Source organism: Thamnophis elegans, chromosome 1 (assembly GCF_009769535.1).
Source record: "Thamnophis elegans isolate rThaEle1 chromosome 1, rThaEle1.pri, whole genome shotgun sequence".
NCBI lineage: Eukaryota > Metazoa > Chordata > Lepidosauria > Squamata > Colubridae > Thamnophis > Thamnophis elegans.
In genome coordinates, this window is record NC_045541.1 from 24,157,239 (window position 1) to 24,178,437 (window position 21,199).

Consider the following 21,199-nt stretch of genomic DNA (forward strand, 5'->3'; position numbering starts at 1 on the left):
GGAAACTAAAACATATGAAGAACAATGCAGGAATTGAGTATGTCTAGATTAATGAAAAGAAGGGCTAGGGGTGACATGATTGCAGTCTTCCAATATCTCAGGGGCTGCTACAAAGAAGAGGGAATCAAACTATTCTCCAAGGCACCTGAAGGCAGGACAAGAAGCAATGGATGGAAACTAATCAAGGAGAGAAGCAACCTAAAATTAAGGAGAAATTTCCTGACAGTTAGAACAATTAATCAGAGGAACGACTTGCCTCCAGAAGTTGCAGTTGCGCCAACATTGGAGGTTTTCAAAAAGGGATTGAACAATCGTTTGTGTGAAATGATTGTATAGGGTTTCCTACTTGAGCAGGGGCTTGGACTAGAAGAATTGGAAGGCACCTTCCAATTCTGTTATTTTGTATTTTACTGTGTATTTCCCCACCACTGTGGAAAGTTAGACAAAAATAGAATTATAAGCTTTGTTAAAATGCATGCAATACCTATCTTGTGAATCTAAGGCTTTCAACCCCAGCTGAATCCAATCCTGGTAAATATTTCTTCTTTTTATGATGGTTCACGTGTGTGTGTGTGTGTGTGTTTGGGTGATCACTTTTAAAACAGCAACAAAAAACACTTAGATCAGGGGTGTCAACTCGATTTCATTGAGGGCTGCATCAGAGTAATGTTTGACTTTGGAAGGTGGGGTGGAGATGGCCAGATATACATTACTCATGTTGGGTGCCTGTAGTGGCCGGAGAGCTCTGCCAGCAAAAATGGGCTGTTTTCAAGGTGGCCCTGCAGGTCAGATCTAAGCACCCAGGCATTGAGTTTAGATGATAAAAAGAGACAGTTGCACTGAGAAGGAAAAACAGGGAACCCCAAATTGGATGGAGATGAAGCAAGGAAAAGAGAGAGTTCAATAGTGAAGGAAAGAAAGAAGACAGATGTCCTGGATGTTTCAAAAAGAATTAAAACTCACCAGGCAAGCACCTTCTACCAGCTAGTTTTGAAATACATCCAGATTTTCAGCATCATGGTGTAGTCACGTGATGGCGAACCTATGGCGCGTGTGCCAGAGGTGACACACACAGCCCACTCTGTGGGCATGCGTGCCGTCGCCCCAACTCAGCCAGCTGGTCGTTGGGTTTCTGGCGGTCTAGCATGCATGCACGCATGGCTTCTGATTTGGACTCTCTCTACCTAAAAGTTTCGCCATCCCTGCTCTGGTCACTTATGCCTGCTACTGATCTTCCTTGGAGAAACTGAAGAGGATTATGCCCTCTTCAGATTGGAATGGCCTGTAAGATCTACACAATAAATCATTCAAATACATTTGAAAATGGGAAAATGTTATCTAATCTTGCAACTCTAACTTAGGATATATTTGATAACTGTCATGATATTAGACAGAGATTTTAAAAAATGTCAAATTATTTGGTAAAATGGAAGATAGCATTTAAATAGTTGTCCACAAAAAGAGTATTTCCCTAGCTCAGGAGTGTCAAACTCAAGGCCCGGGGACTGGATCTGACCCGCAGGGCCACCCTGGAAACAGCCCATTTTCGCTGGCAGAGCTATTGGGCCACCACAGGCACCCTGACACGAGTGATGTATAGATGGCCACTCCCACCCCACCTCCCAAGGTCAAACACAACGCTGATGCGGCCCTCAATGAAGTCGAGTTTGACACTCCTGCCCTAGATAATTCTCATTCATTGTTATTGATTTGCTCTCAAATTGAATGCTTATGTTATTATACTTGCTCATTTTAATTATAACTATTGTTTAATCTGAAAAAAAAGTTAGCAAAAGTAAACTTTAACAAAAAGGCTCTAATATTGGTACTATGAGTAAATAAAACTGCTACATGAAATCTGTAACTAAATGCCCCAAGTTGAATTTTCAAGAAACTCTAATTCTTCTATTTTTTTTAAAAAATGAATGTTTTTACTACATGTGTTACTATGCCATCATCACGTCCCTTTGCATGCCGAAAAAAGTATAGATCATAGCATTTAAAAAATAATCCTAGCTCCTGGGTCCCTTCAAATCTGCTTCAGATTTGGAAATTTTTAGAACAGATTCATTGAGTAGAAGGATTCTATAGTTTTAGTGAAGAGAAGCCTGTTTATACTGCTGGCTATAAGTCTTAGATTTAAACATTTTTTTAGAAAGGTGTTAAATCCGGTTAGAAGTAGAGTTCAGAATATGTACGCCAAACAAAATTTGTTAAATGTCAATCCGATGTTAGTTCTAATATTACGGCTTTTAAAATTCTGATACCTGATAATAATTATTAATAATGCTAATTACTACTAATTACTAATAATTAAAAAGCAGATTACAATAATTGAAGGGAAAATGCTTTTCTATATTTAAAATACCCCAGGAGCTTTACTTTCAAATATTACTGACATTTATATTTAACTCAGAATTGAAATGAGGTTCTTTGGTGTTCCCTGACCTTGGTGTTTTCTTCCAGATGTTTCTTTACCCAAACTAGGTAACCTCATCAGGGCCATCATCAGTACTGATGTTATTATCTAGTTTGGATAATGAACTGTTTGCAAGAAAACAACCAAGCTCAGAGAACAACAAGGAATCCTCACTTATATTTAAATTATTGTATTCAGATTTTCTTGGAATGGACACCGATTGCAGTTTTCAGATACAATCTATTTTATTAAAAATAGCATTTTTAAAGGTATTTTAGACCTGGTGTTTAGAAAAAAAAATACTTTTGTTTCTATGTGTTTTGCAGAACAATAAATAATTCCCTTTTTGCTGGTTTAAACTGAAGTTTCATGTCAATATTCAGCATTCATATTTCTCCTCAACAGATGATGGCAATAAAAACATTGCATAGACTGTTATCATTTTCCCGTGGAAAGACTTGCATGTAGTTAATGTAAGCAGTTTGATAGTGGCTGAATTAAGATTTTTTGTTTTGTTTTTGTCTCTTGTCACCATGGATGATTAGACCTAAATGTCTGCTTGTCTTGACTTGAGATCACCGTACCTTCAGATAACATGCTTTGTGACTGAGGGTCGAAATATTTTGAATTCTAATAAGCTGGGTGAATTGCTTGAAATAGATGGCAAAACCTCAAGGCTGCCTTGTGTATCTGCTGTGAAAAGAACCATTGGGAATGGTTGAGCTTGATGATCATAGAATTACTGGATGGTGATTCTAAAACCCTCAAAGGGAAGTTGCTATGGCGATCTAGTTCCAAACTGTGAAATGATTCACCTTTGAAAGGCTTCAGGGTCTCAGAAGCTGAACACACCATTGTTTAGGTAGTCATTGGTTAGGAAATTGCTGATGACTGGGTAATCAGCACTCCTGTAGTAGTTAACGATCTAAAAAGGTTTATTCCGAAGGATGTGGGACAACAGAAATATGCATGAGATGACTTCTCAGTCTTAGTTTATTAGTGCTGCACTTGTAAAAATAGTCCCTATATGGAAAAGAGAACAAGTTCTTCAGTGGGAAGCATTTATAAAAACAAAAATGTTGCCCTGTGATTGATGTGACATTATATATAGCTGATAAATAGCGTTCTAGCTTCTATTTCATATTGTGTATAATTTCATTTTATTTTCTGTGTGAATTATTCCTAATCATAAAGTTTAAAAATGATCCCTAAATGTGATTTTATTTAGGTGCAATTAAGATTGTGCAAGCATATTTGAGTGGTCTCTGTTATTAGAGGTTCTTCAGCTTTCAGTTAAATATTTTAAATTAGATTTAACGTGTGTTTAGCTTGGATGTATTATACATGGGATCCTCATTTAAAATAAAGGCAAAAGTTGATGGGAATTTTAACTCAGCAATATTATTGGCCCACAGACTTTTCAATCTAACTATTCAGTAATACTATGAAAAAGAAGTTCAGATAATCATAATCTGACCGTTTGAGGGCAAAATTTCAGTTTGTAGGTTAATCACTTAGCTAAATTTAATGCTTTATTTATGGCAAAGTATCTAAGCATTTTGAAAATGCCTGTACACTTAAGATAAGTAAAGTAGATAAGTAAAGTAGATGAAGTCTGTGATATATAAATAATTGGATATAGTGAATTAATCCATTCCCAGATCATTAGAAATATCTTAAACGATTCTATTGTTCTTTTCAGTAAATTTGTCAATGTTGCTCAGTATTATTACCATCTTTTGAGGTTTTCATGTGTGTGTGTGTGTATCCATTTATATCATAAATATGACCTATACCAAATGAAGGTAAATATAAGTATCTAAGAATAATGTTTCAGGATCCAGTCTGGTCGATCACTGGGACCAGGGGTTTAGTCTTTTGAGCTTTTGGACTTGAACTGGAGCCCCGCTTCAGGGAACTTCTCTTTCACTACATGAGAGAAGTTCCAGCTTCTGAGGAGGGGCTCCAGCACGAGTCTGAAAGCTCAAAAGTCTAAATCTTTGATCCCAGTGATCGACCCAGATTGGCGCCATGACCTATACCTTTCAAGCTTCTGGTAATAAATCATATTCAGGGTTCTCAGATAAGCAACACATGTCTTTATTGGTTGGCATGTTTTTAATCTTGAATAAATGTGTATACAAATTTATTTACCATTGTTGGAAGAAATGTCCATCTGGGTTCAGTTCCAAGTGGGGAGAAAGACACAGGAAACATGGAAGCTGTTTGGAAAGATGGTTTAATGGTGGACAGGACCACTTGGTTTGAAGCCCTGGGTAGCTGATCACATGGAGTGGATACATACATACATACATACATACACTCTCTTTTTATATTTATATATTTTATATTTATACCCGCCTTAGAGCTTCCTATTCCTGTTTAAGGGCAGGCATTCTGATTGGTTGTCAGACTCCCATGGAACCATGCAAGGGTAACTTTGTAGGTTGTCTAGAGTCCCAGGCTTAATTGAATCTTTCTGGGTGATGTAATCTTCCCTGGTGCCATGTGGTGAAATGGGTAGAGGGCTAATCCTGTTATGTCCTGAGTTTGAAGATCTTTTGTGTTGTAGAGAAACTGGCCCAGTCTTTTGTCTTGTAGATAGGTCGGCACCAGTCTTTCTGGGGTTATTAGCAAAGGTGGAGGCTGCTTTCCAAGAGCATGTTTCTCCTTTTCTTATCCAGGGAGGTATAATATTCTGCCTTTTTAATATTTCTAGAATATTTCATTCTCCAGGGATAATGCAGGAGGATCCAGGAATGGAATGGATTATCATGTCCTAATTGGTCCAGAGACAGAGTCATATTCTTTTAGCCACGCCTCTGACTCTCTCTCCTTGGCTGCAGTTTCAATTCAGTCTGGTCTTATTCCTGTACCCTTCTTTAGTTAATTGGAATTTAATAATTGGAAACTCTAAATTGTTTAGCAAATTTGATCCCTGCAGCTATAGTGAGTGGCAGCTTCAAGGGGCGGGGTAGTGTTGCCTCCTGCGGCAGATCAGGCAACCATTTTCAACCTCCTTTGGTGGCCACGTGGAGCCGGAGAGCCTGACTCGTTGCCTGATGGGCGGTTCAGAAGAGTGGTGTGAGCACGGGGAGCTCATTTCAGCCCGTTTCAATCGGGAACAGCCTGCCTTTGCAGTTCTGGGCCGAGGAAGCCAACTATCGCGGCAGTCCCCAGAGACAACGGCAGCTGCATGGTGGCAAGTTTGAAGCAGCGGGGCCACATGGAATCGGCTATCGGCCACAGCATTTCTACCGCCAAAGACTTAACTTGTAAGCGAGCGGCAGCCTCGGGGGAGTTCAGACTCCAGTGCCATGCCCTAAGGCTTCTCTGACCGCGTGAGTAATGAGGGTGAAGTTGCGGTGCTGAGATGGCGGATGCCATTCCTGACGAGCCAGCAGGGCCTTCTACCTCTGCTAGGGTGCACAGTTCACGCAGCCAGTCCCCCAGGCCCACTACTCGGGCCCGTAAAGGCAAGGCCCCTGCAAATCAGAGGCAATCCAGGACCATTACTTGGGATGAACAGAGGAGGCAGAATGCCCTGGAAAAAAGAGTGGCCAGGGCCAAACGACAGAAGGAAACTGGCATCTACCGAACCAGTCCAGGTCAGGTCTCACTCCCCTTCCAGGAAATCCATGGCATCCATCTCTCCTCCCTGCACAGAGCCTAGGCGGGGATCCTTGGAGGTTGAGGATTCCCTCTATCCCCCACTATCCACCAGGGATATTCAGGATTGCCATGAGGATCCCTTTGACTGTGCTGCATCTGGCTTGGTCCTGGAGCAGCCAAGGCCTCACCTGGATCCTCAGGTTCCCCTTCTGCCACCAAGGGAATCCTCTACTAAGGAGCAGGACCTCATGCCAGATGTGCCAGACAATCGGAAGCACCTTATAGCATGTGCTATCTTGCAAAGCATAGCCTTGGGCCTAGGGAGCAGGGAGGTAGCAACAACGAGCCAGGAACCACATAGGGCCCAAAAGACCCATCATGCTCAGCAGGGTCTTCCAGTCTCCCAGAGAGCTAGGCTGGCATCACCTTCCCTAGCCAGCGAGGACTCCATCATGGGTGAAGAGATTCAACGTGACCTTGATTTGTCAGATGATGATGAATCTCTGGTTCCTGACCTCCTGGCATTTACACGCCTGTTTTCCCCCTCCCTCTTTAAGTCTTTTCTTCACAAGGCCCGTTCTACTACCAAATTGGGGGCTGGTGTGACTGCACTGGTGACAGCAATGGGGCAGAAGGAAGTGAGTGAGGGACTCTTTTCTGAACCACTAGCAGAAAAGAAGTTCCAGCTTCTTAATTTTTTCTAGACGTGGTGAAAAAATAGTGGGCTCGCCCAGGGGCTCTCCCTAACCTAGGGGGAAACGACCATAGGTTCTACAACATGGAGCAGGGGGTTTCCCAGGTCCTTCAGGTTCCCTCTAGCGATGCTCCTATAGCAGCTCTGGCGTCCCCATCTCCCTTAATCATGAGAGATATTGCAGAAAATCTCAAGCCTGAGGATAAGAAAGCAGAGCTGACCTTATGCCAACTGCAGGACCATATTTCCCCTCAGGATGCATGGCTCCAACAAGATATCAATAAGCTGTTGGCAGCCATTCAATTCTCAGCAGACACGACCCTTAATGCAGTCAAATATGCGTCAAGGGTGCTTTCTAGGAGGCTGTGGCTTCGGAGTTGGCAGGCTGATGCTAAATCCAAATGGTGGCTAGCTTCCTCGCCATATTCAGGGGGTTTCTTATTTGGCGAGGCTTCCATATTGATGGAGAATAAAGATAAATGCAAGGTGCTGCCCACCTCTGCAAAGAAGCCTGACCAACACCCTTTCCCGTATTACAGGTGGCGATCTTTACGTTCAGGGGAATCAGAGTTTTAATAGAGATATTTCCACTCCCGTTCAGATAGGCAGACAGACGGGTTATTATAGAGACAGACCTAGATTCCAACAGCAGAGCAAAAGGCCCTTTCAAGGGTTGGCGGCTGTCCCTTCTGCAGGGGTAAGTGACTCACAAGCGAGTCCTCCCATAGATGGTTGCTTGCATTGTTCGCGGACCTATGGGAACAGACCATGACGGACGCTTGGGTCCTCAGCACTGTGAAACTAGGGCTCAGACTAGAGTTCCTTCCCCCCACTCAAACTGCTTCAGAGTTTTTCCAGTCTCCAGGAATAAAGTAAAGCGGAACTTCATGTGCACTGCGATCCAACATCATCTCAATATTTAAGCAATCAAGATAGTTCCAGAAACCTGGCAAGGACAGGGGTTCTACTCCAACCTGTCCGTAGTACCGAAGAATTTGGGGGGCTGGAGGGCAATTCTAGATTTGAAACATCTCAATTCCTACCTAGTTTACAGGAGGTTCAAAATGTCATCGCTCAGGTCCATTTTGGGGAACATCAGGTAGGGAGACCACCTGGTCTCCATAGATCTTACAGAGGCGTACCTACACATAATAATCCTCCCAGAACACTGCAGGTTCCTCCAGTTCTCTTACCCTGGGGTGCATTACCCCAGCTCTGCCATTTGGTCTGGCCTAGGCCCCCAGGGCCTTCATGAAGATCCTTGCAGTGGTTGCAGCTAACTTACGATCTGTACTGGTGAGGCTTCAGTGCTACCTGGACGACATTCAGGTCACATCAGCATCATAAGCCCGTCGAGGTCTTCTCACAATTCGAACCCTTCAAGATCACGGGTTCTCAGTAAACTTTCAAAAAAGTCAGCTCACTCCTACAATGAGGCTTCAACATCTCGGAGTGATCATCGATACTGGGTCAAGAAAGGTCTTCCTATCACCAGACTGTGTCTACAGTCTGACCACGTTAATCCGGGACACTCGCAAGGAATGGTCAGTTCCTATAGTACTTCTCTTCAGGCTACTCAGGAAAATGATCTCATGCATTGGGATAGTTCCCTGGGCCCAATTGCATGCAAGGACACTGCAGTGGAGTCTGCTTCCTTACCAGCATTGAAACATCAATGCATCTCAGGCCAGGGTCCGGGTTTCTCCGCAAATCCTCCTGTCACTACCTTTGTGGCTGTCCCTGGCTCTGTCACAAGTCTTTATGGCTGATGAACTCTCCTGGAGAACCAATTGGTGCAGGGAAGGTGAACAGAGGTAGACCTCTGCCACAATATCAACTGGTTGGAGCTCAAACAGCAATGTTGGCTCTCTGCCACTTCCAGAGTCAGCTCGAAGGTCGACACATGCTCCTCCTGACGGACAACATGGTGGCAAAATCTCATATGAACCATCAAGGAGGGACCCATTCGAAGGCCTTATGGATCGAGACACAGAAGCAGGCATCAATCCCACAAGCACATATCGGGAGAGGCCAATCACCAGGCCGATTGGCTCAGCTGGGCCACTGTAGACCATGGGGAGTGGCAACTAAATCCAAGGCTATTCAGATGGATCTGCAGGGATGCCGGAAGTAGATCTCTTTGCAATGCTGAAGAATGTGCAACTCCTGAGATTCTTCTCCCAGTTCCCAACTGGGGAAGCTGAGGGGATTGATGCCCTCTGCAGCCAATGGCCTTGAGGACTGCTCTACGCTTTCCTTCCCATTCCCCTCCTCCTGGGGGTCCTCAGGAAAATAGAGGCAGAGAGGGCGGAAATAATCCTTGTAGCTCCGCAGTGGCCAAGGAGGACCTGGTTTGTGGACCTGGTGCACCTGTTGGTCTCCTCCCCATGGATAATTCCCCAGGAGGTAATCTCCCTGTGCCAGGGAGTCTTGGTCCATCCAGAGCCCCAGTAACTCCAATTGACCGCCTGGCACTTGAAAGGAGTCTCCTGAAGGGTGCCCATTTCTCCTCACTGGTCATTTCGACCATTGAGGCATCCAGGCGGCTGTCAACCATGAAGATATACAACTTCACATGGTTGATGTTTGCCAGATGGTGTCAGGCAGCTGACATAGAGTCCGGAGGTGCAACTCCACGAGTCCTAGAATTCTTGCAAGATGGGTTGGATAAGGGTTTGTACCACAATACAATCCATAGGCAAGTAGCAGCACTGTCCACAGTGCTCGCTGGGGAGAGACACCTATCCCTTTCTCATCATCCGGTCATTAAAAGATTTATTAAAGGGGTGTCGACCTCTGCCCTCTACTCATTCATAGATTCCCAAAGTGGGACCTGCCAACAATCCTTCAGGCATTCACAAGGGCTCCATTTGAACCCTGAGTTGAAGGGTAGGAGAGATGGGGGCCCTGTTATCCAGGGCGGACCTTTGCATTTTCATCAGAATAGGGTTATTCTTAGGCTGGACCCTTCCTTCCAAAGGTGAATACCCTTTTTCATAGGTCCCAGGAGGTAATACTCCCGGACTTCTGTCCCGCCCCGTCGCATGATAGGGAGTGCCTTTGGCATAGGCTAGACGTCCGTAGGGCCCTTAGAATATATCTTAAGCATATGGCACTGAAGCACACTTCATTTTCTTCCAGACAATTATATTGGGGGCCAGGGTTACCCTGTCCACTATTGGATCCTGGCTAAGGGTAGTGATCACTAGAGAATATGAGGCCAAGGGGTGTCCGGTGCTGTCTGGCATTATGGCGCACTCCACTTGGAGCACTGCGACTTCGACAGCATGGGCAACTAGGGCACCTATTGAAGATATCTGCAGGGCAGCAGTTTGGGCATCACCATCGCCCTTTATAAACCACTATTGTCTAGATGTTTTTGCATCCATTGAGGCATCCTTTGGCTGTAGGGTGCTTCAACACGTTATAAACACTTCAGACATTCTGTACCAGCTTGCCCCCCCCCCCCCGGATGATAGCTTGAGTACATCCCATTCCTGTACCCTCTTGCACTATCCCCGCAGAAGGGACGTTGGTGCTGAATGTTGTTTCTCAGGATACTGCAGGAGGGTGAAGGTCCTGCCCTGGTTTGAGGTCCGTAGCGGGTTAGCATAGGGGGTGGCTTGGTTGTCTCTCTTTCTCCTTTCAGATCACTCTGTGAAACTGATTGAAACTGGACCCAAGGATAGAGAGTCAGAGGTGTGGCTAAAAAATATGACTCAGTTTCTAGACCAATTAGGACATGATAATCCCATTCCATTCTTGGACCCTCTTGCAGTATCCTGAGAAACAACGTTCAGGTAGGACCAACGTCCCTTCTTCTAGGAGAGGGATGGGTGCTAACGTCCTACACCGTTTTCAGAATTATAACTGATTGACACATTAACGGGAGTTAATAACAATCTCCCTATTAAAAACGTAAAGATGACGTTGACTGGAGCTTAGTTCCTGATGCAGTTTTCTTAGCAGCATTACATGGGAATTATTTTACCATTGCTTTCTTTTGGTATGTTTTTGGGACTTCTCAGACTAGCCAACCACTTTGTTATCCCCAACTGGTCATTGATCCAAGCGAAAACCAACCCTGCTTAGTTTCAGAAATCAGCCAAGCCTTGTTGGGTTTAGTCATTTTATGCTTAATTACATTTATTCAACACTTTTTTTGCAATTTCAGCCAAAGAAATTCTGGTTTGTAGTTCCAAAGAAAGAGAAGTTTTTATTCCTTGCAAAGTTGGTAGGTCCATCTCCATTTCTTTTTCATGTTTGAAGTGCTGATAGCAATTTGTATTGAACAATATTGAACACAGTGAGTAGGAAAAAACAGGTTTCTGTCTTCTCCCTTTCAGGTAACTGCTTTGAATCAACTATTTTGTTGGGTGTAGGAGCTATTGATAGTGTGGCTATCCAAAACGGATCTATTTTTTGTTCTTGAATGATAGTTTTCCGATGTTAACAAGCAGGAGGAAGAAATGAAAAAAAAATATATGGAGTCACATTCTTTTTTCCATTTATTTTAGAGTATAACTTAGCATCTCCTATATTTTATTTTAGTGACTCTTTGATGAATTGCAAGATTCTTGTGATGCTTCTTATATCCCATTTTAGCTGAACAATGAATTAAGATAATACAAGCAGTCTTCATTTAAAAGCTCCCAAATTTGGACCGACATTTGGTTGTTAAGTGAAGTGGTTGCTAAGTTCTTTTATTTTTACCTCACCTTTTCCTCAGCTTAACAGACTTGTAAAGATTGTAAATGTGAGAATTGGTTTAAAGTTAGTTTATTTCATTACTGTTGTAACCGTGAACAGTCATGAAATGACTATAATTGAAATCTGAAGAATTTATGTGATTCAGGCTGAAGTAACTGAGGTTTACAAGGCCAGTGACTTCCTGTAGAAATGGAGCTTTTGGACATGCTGTTGTAACAACAGAGAGGCCAACTTTCCTGACTCTTTTGAAAAATATGTGACAATTAGGACAGTTATTATAGAAGCTGAGTTCAGCTGAGTTTTAGTCTTCAAAGAGACAGAATAAATTTTCATTAATCCTCCACCTGATGTAGATGAGAAACAAAATGGATTCTTGCTAATCCTAATATGGATTACTAGACTTCCTTTGTCTATTATCAGTATTAAATTTCCATGTATTGAAATAGTAAAATCACTTTTCTGTCCTAATTTTTGCTTACTGATCCTTAGCTATTGGACAGGTCTATTAGAAATCCAGTTAATGCTGTATTATTATGTGTGTAAAAATTTGTATATAAAACATTTACATTAAAATGTTGCTGTACAATTTTTCATTGTCTGCTTTTTAAAATAGAATTAGTCAAAACCTAAGAGTATAAAAATGTTTAATGAAAAAAATCTTAGGCTAAGGAGACTGATAAACCAAAGAAAACAATAATTTTCAAAGTCACGTAGTACTTCCATTTAAACTATATTTATACATAATAAAAAAACTAGTTAACTTTAAAATATGTAAGTTCTTGCCATTTAGGGTTCTGTGAAGCTGATCATCAAGAAGGTTGCAAATCATTGACTGTTTCTATTTTCAGAATTCCACATCACTGAGTAATTTACTTTAATTTCACCCAATCTAACCTATACTTCACACCATCACCATTCAGCTCTAATAGCTATGTTCTGTGCATAAGAAAAGCATATAAATGTCCACAATTACACTGCAAATGATTACAACCCGTTAATGTTTTATGAAGCACTATGGAATTGGAAGTTGCAAACTATTTGAAAAATTCTTTATTTCAAAGATGTTAGTCCATTTTCACTTTAGGTTGTTGAGTAATCTGGCTATAAAACTGCTGTTAAAATACTTCTAACTTCTGTGTACAGATTATACAATTTAACCTTGCCATCTTTCATACATATCTATGGTCTCAAAACAAAAAGCTGATATTTTAGTGGCAGTGTTAATCATCAGACTATAAAATTCACAGCACTTCTTGAATGTAGAATTTCCACTTTATTGATAAGTTTCACATATAGGGTTTTAGTGTGATGAACTTCTGGATCATGGAGAACAACTCCATTCCTTGGAACTAAGGTGGCTGAACTGGAGATACTTAACTAGCGAGAGAGATTCACAGAACTCAGATGTAATAGTTTCATCCCTTCCCAGGAATGTAACTCCCATATTGTCAAGAAGAACCAGGATGTTGGAGAATACAATTCAAGGGTAAAAGAGATCTTTCTGTATGAGAGTGATGAACTCATAAGCTGTCATATTGAGGACACTCTGGAAACAGAAGATTTTGGCTCCGGATGATTGAATGGTTAGACAGATGGGTTTGTGATAGGCAGATATATTTCCTGGTGATAGCAGTGTTTCAGTTTCTACAGGGCTGCCACGAAGAAGAAGTGGTCAACCTATTTTCTAAAGTACCTAAAGGAAAGATAAGAAACAATGGATGGAAACTAGTCAAGGAGAGAACCAACCTTGAACTGAGGAGAAATTTCCTGATAGTTAGAACAATTAATCAGAGGAACAACTTGCCTGCAGAAATTGTGGGTTTTCCAACACTGGAGATTTTTAAGAAGAGATTGGACAACAATTTGTCTGAAATGGCATAGGGTTTTCTGCTTGAGCAGGGGATTGGACTAGAAGACCTCCAAGATCCCTTCCAACTCTTATTCTGTTATATAGGGATATATAGTTAATTATTAAAGACAAATTACTAGGAAGCAGACTGAAAGTCCAATATTGCCAAAGGGAGCTTTCTAAGAAATGCTACCTGCTGTACATACTGAGCTAGCTAGACAGATAATGCCAACCTCTCAATAGATGAGTGGGCAATATCAGGTAGATGGCTTAGATGTGTTACATACTGGGGAACTTAGTAGATAAACCAAACTTTTACAAGGGACAGGCTCTACTTGTAACCTAGCTCTTAGCATATAATATCAAAAAAGAAGACAAGCAGCTTTTAAACTGCACCCTTGGGAAATTAGGAAGACACTAATAAAAGTTTTTTTTAGTATTAAGGGGCTTCAATTTCCCTTACATAGATTGGAAACATTGATGTCAAGGCTATGACTTAAAAGGTAAGAGTTTTTAAATCCCTAGATGATTATGAACATGAATTTGGACAAACTCTGGCAGACAGGAGGACAGAGTACAATGGCGTGGTATGGTCCATATGGTTGCAAACAGTCAGACATGGCTTAGAAATTAAACGCCAATTGAAAAGCAACAAAGATGATTATGCTTCAGGGTCACTTTTTAAGATTAACTATAGAGTTAATCTTAAAAAGTGACCTTGATCTGTTATAAGATGTAAGGCTTGTGGAAACAATAGGAGAAAGCAATCCATAACATGCTTGTATTTTACAAACATGCAAGGTGGCAACTTCCAAAAGGGTCCAACACAGACCTGTTTGCCTACCACAGAGGTAACTCTTCTAAATGAAGGGGACCATTAAGGATGAGTAGAAGGGATCAAACTTGCTAAAAAACCCCCAAAGATTTGGAATAACAATAATTGAGGTTAGATTAGTACGTAACACCCCCCCCCCCCAAGTTTATACCTTATCCATATAGTGCCAGCTTTGCGAACTGGATATATTTGTTTAATTCATTTCCTCTCTGATACTGATATAAACTGCTCCAGATTATGGAACAAACCAACAAAAAGTTTTAATGTTTTGTCATTTATAGAAGTACATTATTTTTATAGAAATGATGAGTTTTTGTAATAGCCATGCAACTTTGAATATTTTGGGTTCCTTCCTAATTTCAGTTAAATTTTGGACTGTGGTGATGTTTTTTCTCTAGCTAAATTTAACATAGGTTCCTGTTGCACGGAGAAACATAGATTTTTCAAACGATTACTTTGCTATTTGAGAGAAGAATTATGGTGCTGTATTGATGAAGAATTAAACTCCAGATTTCTGTATAACAAGTGAAAATTACACCAATAGATTTACTTTCAGGTAAACAACATCAGTTTACAGAATCACGTTATTTGGATTCAAGGGATCCAGGCCAGAGGTGGTATTCTGCCAGTTTGCCCTGGTTCGCCTGAATCGGTTACGGAAATCACGGGTGGCCCCACTCACCGGCCACAGCTCTATGGCATCCCATTTAGGCACTTTTTTTAGCCAAAGTGCATGCGCGGTAGGCTGAGGACCCTCGCTCACATTTGCGAACCAATAGGGAAAGTAAGTGAATACCACCCCTATTCCAGGCAGGATGGCTAATTGCAATTCCAAGGTTCAGAATGGAATACTTTGCATACTTGCCAATCTTTTTCTAACCTGCTCCTTCCGGTCTTTGAATGGTGCACCCATCCTCACTGTATCTGAGTTCATCCACCTTGCTGCTGGTCATCCTCTTCTTGTTAACCTTTTCCAGCATCAGAGTCTTCTCTAGAAGACGGTCTTTGTGCAATGTGTACAAAGTGTGATAATTTGAGCCTGATGATTTGTGCCTTATTAAATAAAGGAAATAAAGCCCCCTACGATCCCAAGATGTATTTATGTACTGTATTTTTCGGAGTATAAGATGCACCTTCCCCCCCCTAAAAGAGGGTGGAAATGTTGGTGTGTCTTATTCACCAAACACAGCAATTTTTTGCCTCCCAAAGCCCCTCAGAAACACACTGCAGGCTTCAGAAGGGCTGGGGGAAGGGGAAATGCTCCCATTTTGGTGAAAAACGGGGGCATTTTTGCCTTCCCCCAGCCCTGCTGAAACCTGCAGAGTGCTCTGGGGGCTAGGGAAAACCAAAACTTTTTTTCCTTACTTACCTCTTCAAAATCATGGTGCGTCTTATACACCGGTGCGTCTTATACTCTGAAAAATACAGTAATTTATATGGCTGCCCAACTCGCAGGATCAAATTTGCCAGCTAAATCTTACTAAAAGCAACAGATATAAAGAAAAAAATACAAAATACCTCATGTCTAAGGCTACTCACCTATCTGCACATTTAAACTTCCCTAAAAATTTTAATTACTGACCTGTTGCTTGAGAGGAAAAAGGAAGAGGACAACAACTATCTTTCAAGTGTCTGCAGATAGTTTTATTCTAATCAAGACTTGATGTCTATTTTACATGGATCACAACTATCACTTATAAATCATAGAAGAGAGATCCTTCTTTCCCAATATTTTTTAATTTGTCCTTTCATTAATGAATATATCGACGCATGTCATCTTATCAGTTCACTGAGCTTCTTAATACTTACCTTTGTTACCTAGTTGGTATGTTTTCCTGCTGGTGTTTCTTCTTTAAACTTTTAAGTGTATGTCTCATGTTTTCTTATTTAGAGAATGCAGAGTCATTAGAATTACATTCATAACTTTAAGCACCAATTCATATGGTAGAGCAGTGCAGCTCTTTATGTTTCTATCTATGTAGGTAGATGCATGAAAGTATCTGTGCTGGGAAAGGATGGGAATAGAGGAAAACAAAATTAGGAGCAGAAGAGAAGGGAGAGGTAAGTAGACAGGAAAGGAAGAAAAGAGAGAGGACTATTTAAGCGAGGGGGTCCCAAATTCTTCAGTTCATCAACCCCCCTTATGAAGTTGCAGATAGTTTGACCCCCAAACATCAATTGTATGAAAACAATAAATACTATAAATAAGTAAATTTGACTAAAATACTACAACTAACCCTAATAATATAACAACCCCTTACACAGTCCCATCTCATTTGGGGGCTCAGTATTGACCTCTTCAGAGAACCATGATGTGGGCATTACAGAAAGAGCTAAAATTCACCAGGCAAGCAGTTTCTCCTAAGAAATGTAAAGACCTCACAAAGTATTTAATTATTGCTTGAAGATTCTACCACCAAAATTGTTTGAAGAGCAGAGTTTCAACCAGTCTTCTCACACTTGGGCTGTTTCAGTTACAAGCATCATTGTACAATGTGGATTTTTGCTTCAATTCCCAGTTCAAGCAGGCCTGAAGGCCAAGAAAAGCTTCAGCAAGAAAGGGTCCTGGGTGTGGCTGCTCTAGATAGCATAGCATCTCTTAAATGTGCTAATTCTTGAAGTGGCTGGCAGAGAATAAATCAATTTTCCAGACTCAGATGTATTCAACAATTTACATGCCTCAACACCCTAGAAAGGTTTTCTCTAGAGCATGGTTTGAAAAACCTGATTCTGTAACAAAGTATGGGAAGTATCATGAAGTTCCTTTCACAGAATGGTTGGGTGTATGTGGCAATATGTTGCTATGAACACATTGTACACATTTTCTTTGATGGTAAACTATACCTTTGTAGGTAAACTATATTCACTAAGGCTGCATTACTATTACTATTAGTCTTCTCATCGTTCCTATCACCCATCTCCTTCCACTTATGACTGCATTGTATCCTTACTATTTATATTTATATTGATTGTTTCCTGATTGCTTATTTGTACCCTATGATTATCATTAAGTGTTGTACCTTATGGTTCTTGACGAATGTATCTTGCCTTTTTATGTAGAGACTGAGAGCATATGCACCAAAGACAAATTCCTTGTGTGTCCAATCACAGTCGGCCAATAAAGAATTCTATTATATTCTATTCTCTGTATAAGAGTTGATTGCCTAGGTTCTTTTTGAAATCTAGGATACATTGGGACACTAAGTATCAATTGTTAAACTTTTGTAGGTGATGAACTTGTACATTATTTGGAAGTCTGAACCTTTTATCAAAGACTATCAAGAAAAAGATGAATCACTTAAGAACTGATTGGGAAGTTCCACAGGGGAGATGATAGAAAAATATGTTCTAGCTTTTTCAGTATTGTTTTTATAGTCTCTTGATATTTATTGATTAATCAATAAATTAATTTGCTGGAGTACTTGGATCATTAAATTCTGAGCCTCAGTGTATTAGAAACAAAAGAGAGAGTCTGTTCGTGGTGGAAATATGAACGTAACGTCAGAAAATTAGAGAAGATGGAAAGATAAGCATGCCTAGAAAATTAAGAACTTTTATATATTTTAACATTTACTTAGATACATAAATATAAAAAGTGAATTGCTGCAAACATTCTAGTTTTCTGCATTTCTTTCCTTCAGTAGGCAAGACGTAGGCAGCTTCATATTTAAGTCAAACTAGTTTCCTTTGCTGTATCATAAAACTTTCAGTCCAATCAGCAACTGCATTTAAATACTGCAAATTGTAGCAGCAAAACAATAATTCTGCTGATTAGCCCCTTTCCATTTCTTGTAAGTGAACTGTTTATGCTGTTGAGTACCTTTTGAAAAAAGAAAAAGCCAAAACAGCCTTGATTAGTCAAGGAGTAATTGGATGACTTGATTTTAGCAAGAGAATGAATTGGTTGATGATAGCCTGTAACTAAGTGTAGTGGTTCTGTTCAGAGGAATACATAACATAGAGTCATCAGATCTTGACAGGTATAACATAAGCATTGACAAAATCTCTGGATGTTTTGAAATAATTGTCATATGGACGGTGTAAGAAATGGAAGAAGTATGTGCATATTGTAAAATAATACCAAGGCAGCTTGTAATTTAAAGGGTGCCGATAAAATATAGATAGAATTTATATCATGTTAAAATATTGGAATAAAGCAGGATAGAAGAATATGTAAATACCTGGAGAAACTATGCTCCTGTTATTGTGTAATAGGAAAATGATATCCGGGCTGTTGTTGAAGTGTAAAGGAATATTTCATGCAGACTAATTGGAAACATTTTAGAGCCAATTCATGGAACTTTGAATTAGGAGAGATTGAAAGATAGGGTGTTTTAGATTATTAATAATAGGTTCTTTAAAAATTAAAAAAAGTCTGCCACATAACCCAGACTTAACAATTGTCAATAAGAAAGAGAAAAAGGGTAGTGGACATTGCAAGTACCTGGAGACAGCAGAATAGAAGAGAAAGAACTAGAGAAAAATCGCAAAATACAAAGACTGGCAAATAGAATAGAATGCCTAGGGCAAAAGAAAGCAAACGTAATTAAAAGATTTGAGATTTAATAAACTGGCTATGTGGTTCCATGGGTATTGGTACACTGGGTGCCATACTGGGTACTTAAAAATATGCACATTGGCAGAATTTCCATCTGTCAGTCACAAAAGGCCATGCTGCTTGGATCCGCACATTTACTGCGGTGATACATTACAACGTCCCAGGTTATTGGGAAGTGCTCAATGCAAATGAAGGCCAAGCCCAGCTAGAGAACTGGCAGCTGTGATTTCACATTTTTGTGTATACAATAATAAGGGTGGCTAGATAAATAAACCCATGAGTCATATTTGGCACTCAAACTGAAGCCTCTACCTCTGGTCATACAAAGGCGCTGGAAAATGATCATTTTTGTGCAGCTTAATATTTAAGCATAACATGTTGTGCTGAAACTATCACGTGGTATCTCTTCTGAAATCTTCATTATCAACCCCTTTAAATTATTCATTGTTTTGAAAAATGCAAGTACAAAAATATGCATACAATTGTACTCCTATTTAAGGGAGGACATATTTAAAAGAATTTTCTATAGACCTATATGTGAGATGTTTGTTATAAAAGTGAGTACAATTTAAATAGTAAGTAACAGCATTATAGTGCCATGTTACATGATACTGGGAAGAGTATCATATTCAAATCTGTATGGATGGAAAGCAGTGTGGGCAACTAGATATTGCAAGTACAATTTTTATTTGATAAGTAACTGGAATTGTACTTCTGGGTGCATAGAAAGATAAAATCATAGTGATTATTTTTTCAAGGTGGTGATAGATTCATTTCCTCTTTTTATATGTGAATAGTGAAATTTTAGGTTTAAAATAAATCTTTTTTGCCTAGAGAGATCATAGTTTTCAATCCAGTCACTATCATTAGTTACTCTGGCCACATTCTGATTGATCAGTTTAAAATATAATTTTAAATAACAGTTTAGTTAATACCAGTTTATAGCTAAGTGGAATGTGTATTTTGATATTGTGTTTGCTTAAGTAGCTTTCACACAGTCTGGAATAGGTTTAGTGAAAAGAATGAATTGACACAAGAAATTTGCTTGCAAAAAGAGTTTGAAAGGCTTGGGAATGTTTATACTTGAAAAGAGAAAAGGATAGGAATGGGAAGACAAATGTGGATATAATTGATCTCTTTAAGTATCTTAAAGTAGGGGTTCAAACAGGCGGCCCCGCAGAATGGATCTGGTCCACAATAGATCCAGAGTTGTCCCTTGGGGCCGTCCTGGAGACAGCGAGGATCTAGCCTGTACCACCCCAGCCCCGCCCACCCACCCAATTGGCCGAGATGACCAGGCCGTGCCTACCCTGGCCCCCCAAGGGCAAACAAAATTCTGATATGGCCCGGGATGGGATTGAGTTTGACACCCCTGTCTCAAAGAATATCACATAAAAGAAGAGTTTTTCTTCATTAGTTCCGAGTGATAGAGGATGTGAAAGAAAGATAGAAAAGTCTTTTTTTAAATTTAGGTGATAAATGATTATTAATTATAGTTATGTTTATAAAACATATTTCAAACAATTTGATTAAGGGTTTATATCTAAAAGACAAGTTATGTAACTGATCTTCCTAAATTAAAATTATCAAAAGAGTAACTATTGATTTAATTAATTACATGCATTAATTAATTTACTGTAAATCAAGTCTAATGTGTCTTTCCTTACATAATTTTTTGCAACTTTTTTTTTAAAAATTCTTTTAAAGTTCTGACCTTACTTCCATCAGGGCCCTGCTAAAATTGCATGTAAAGTAAAAACACTTCCTCAATTTTGGCAAGATCCCAACAGCTCTTTGAATGATTAAAATGTTAAATGTAAATCCATAAAAAGTTGGAATAAAACGTGTCTAAAAAATTCTCAAATATTTACCCAAAAAAAAGCAAAAAACAAAAACAGTCATAGGATGAATATGGTAAAGCGACAAGAATACACCTAGATACCAGTACTGCCATTTACTATTATGATCAAGAGGTAATAAAAATACAACCTAGCGCTTGAGAAGGAAGTGAATGATTCCTTTAAAGTAGGAACAAGGAATGCAAAATACCGTCATCGTCGTCATCATCTGATACTATTTTACCTGATGGGTTTCTTTTCAGATATTTTGAAAATGCAGTTACTACAAAATTAATTAGCCAGCTTAACCAGTGCTAGTTGTAAGCATTATAAAAGATCTTCACATGTTTTCATTAAAAATAAATAAACACTCCAAAGGATTAGTATTGACATGTGAAGGCATATGTGGCCACTTGAACTGAGCTAAGCAATGTCAGGAAAAAATTGTGCCTCACAATGTTTTTAGGGAAAAAAATATCAGATGACAAGCTGCTTTCTGTGTTTTTCAGTCATATTATTAGAAAGGAAAAGATTAGTTTTACCATGCATAGTTTTCAAAATGAAGATATTCCTGTGATATTCCTCACACAAGGAGAAAGTGAGATGAATTGGCCTGACGTGCGGCTGACATCTTTTCAGAATTACATGGGAGGTTTTTTGTTTTCATGCAGCCTAGGTGTCTCA

General features: G+C 39.9%; 1 protein-coding gene across 2 annotated transcripts in view; it reads left to right on the forward strand.

Moving 5' to 3' along the window:
* Window positions 1-21,199, forward strand: part of OLA1 (Obg like ATPase 1) — a 104,561-nt gene that overhangs the window by 24,528 nt on the left and 58,834 nt on the right. The window lies entirely within an intron of this gene.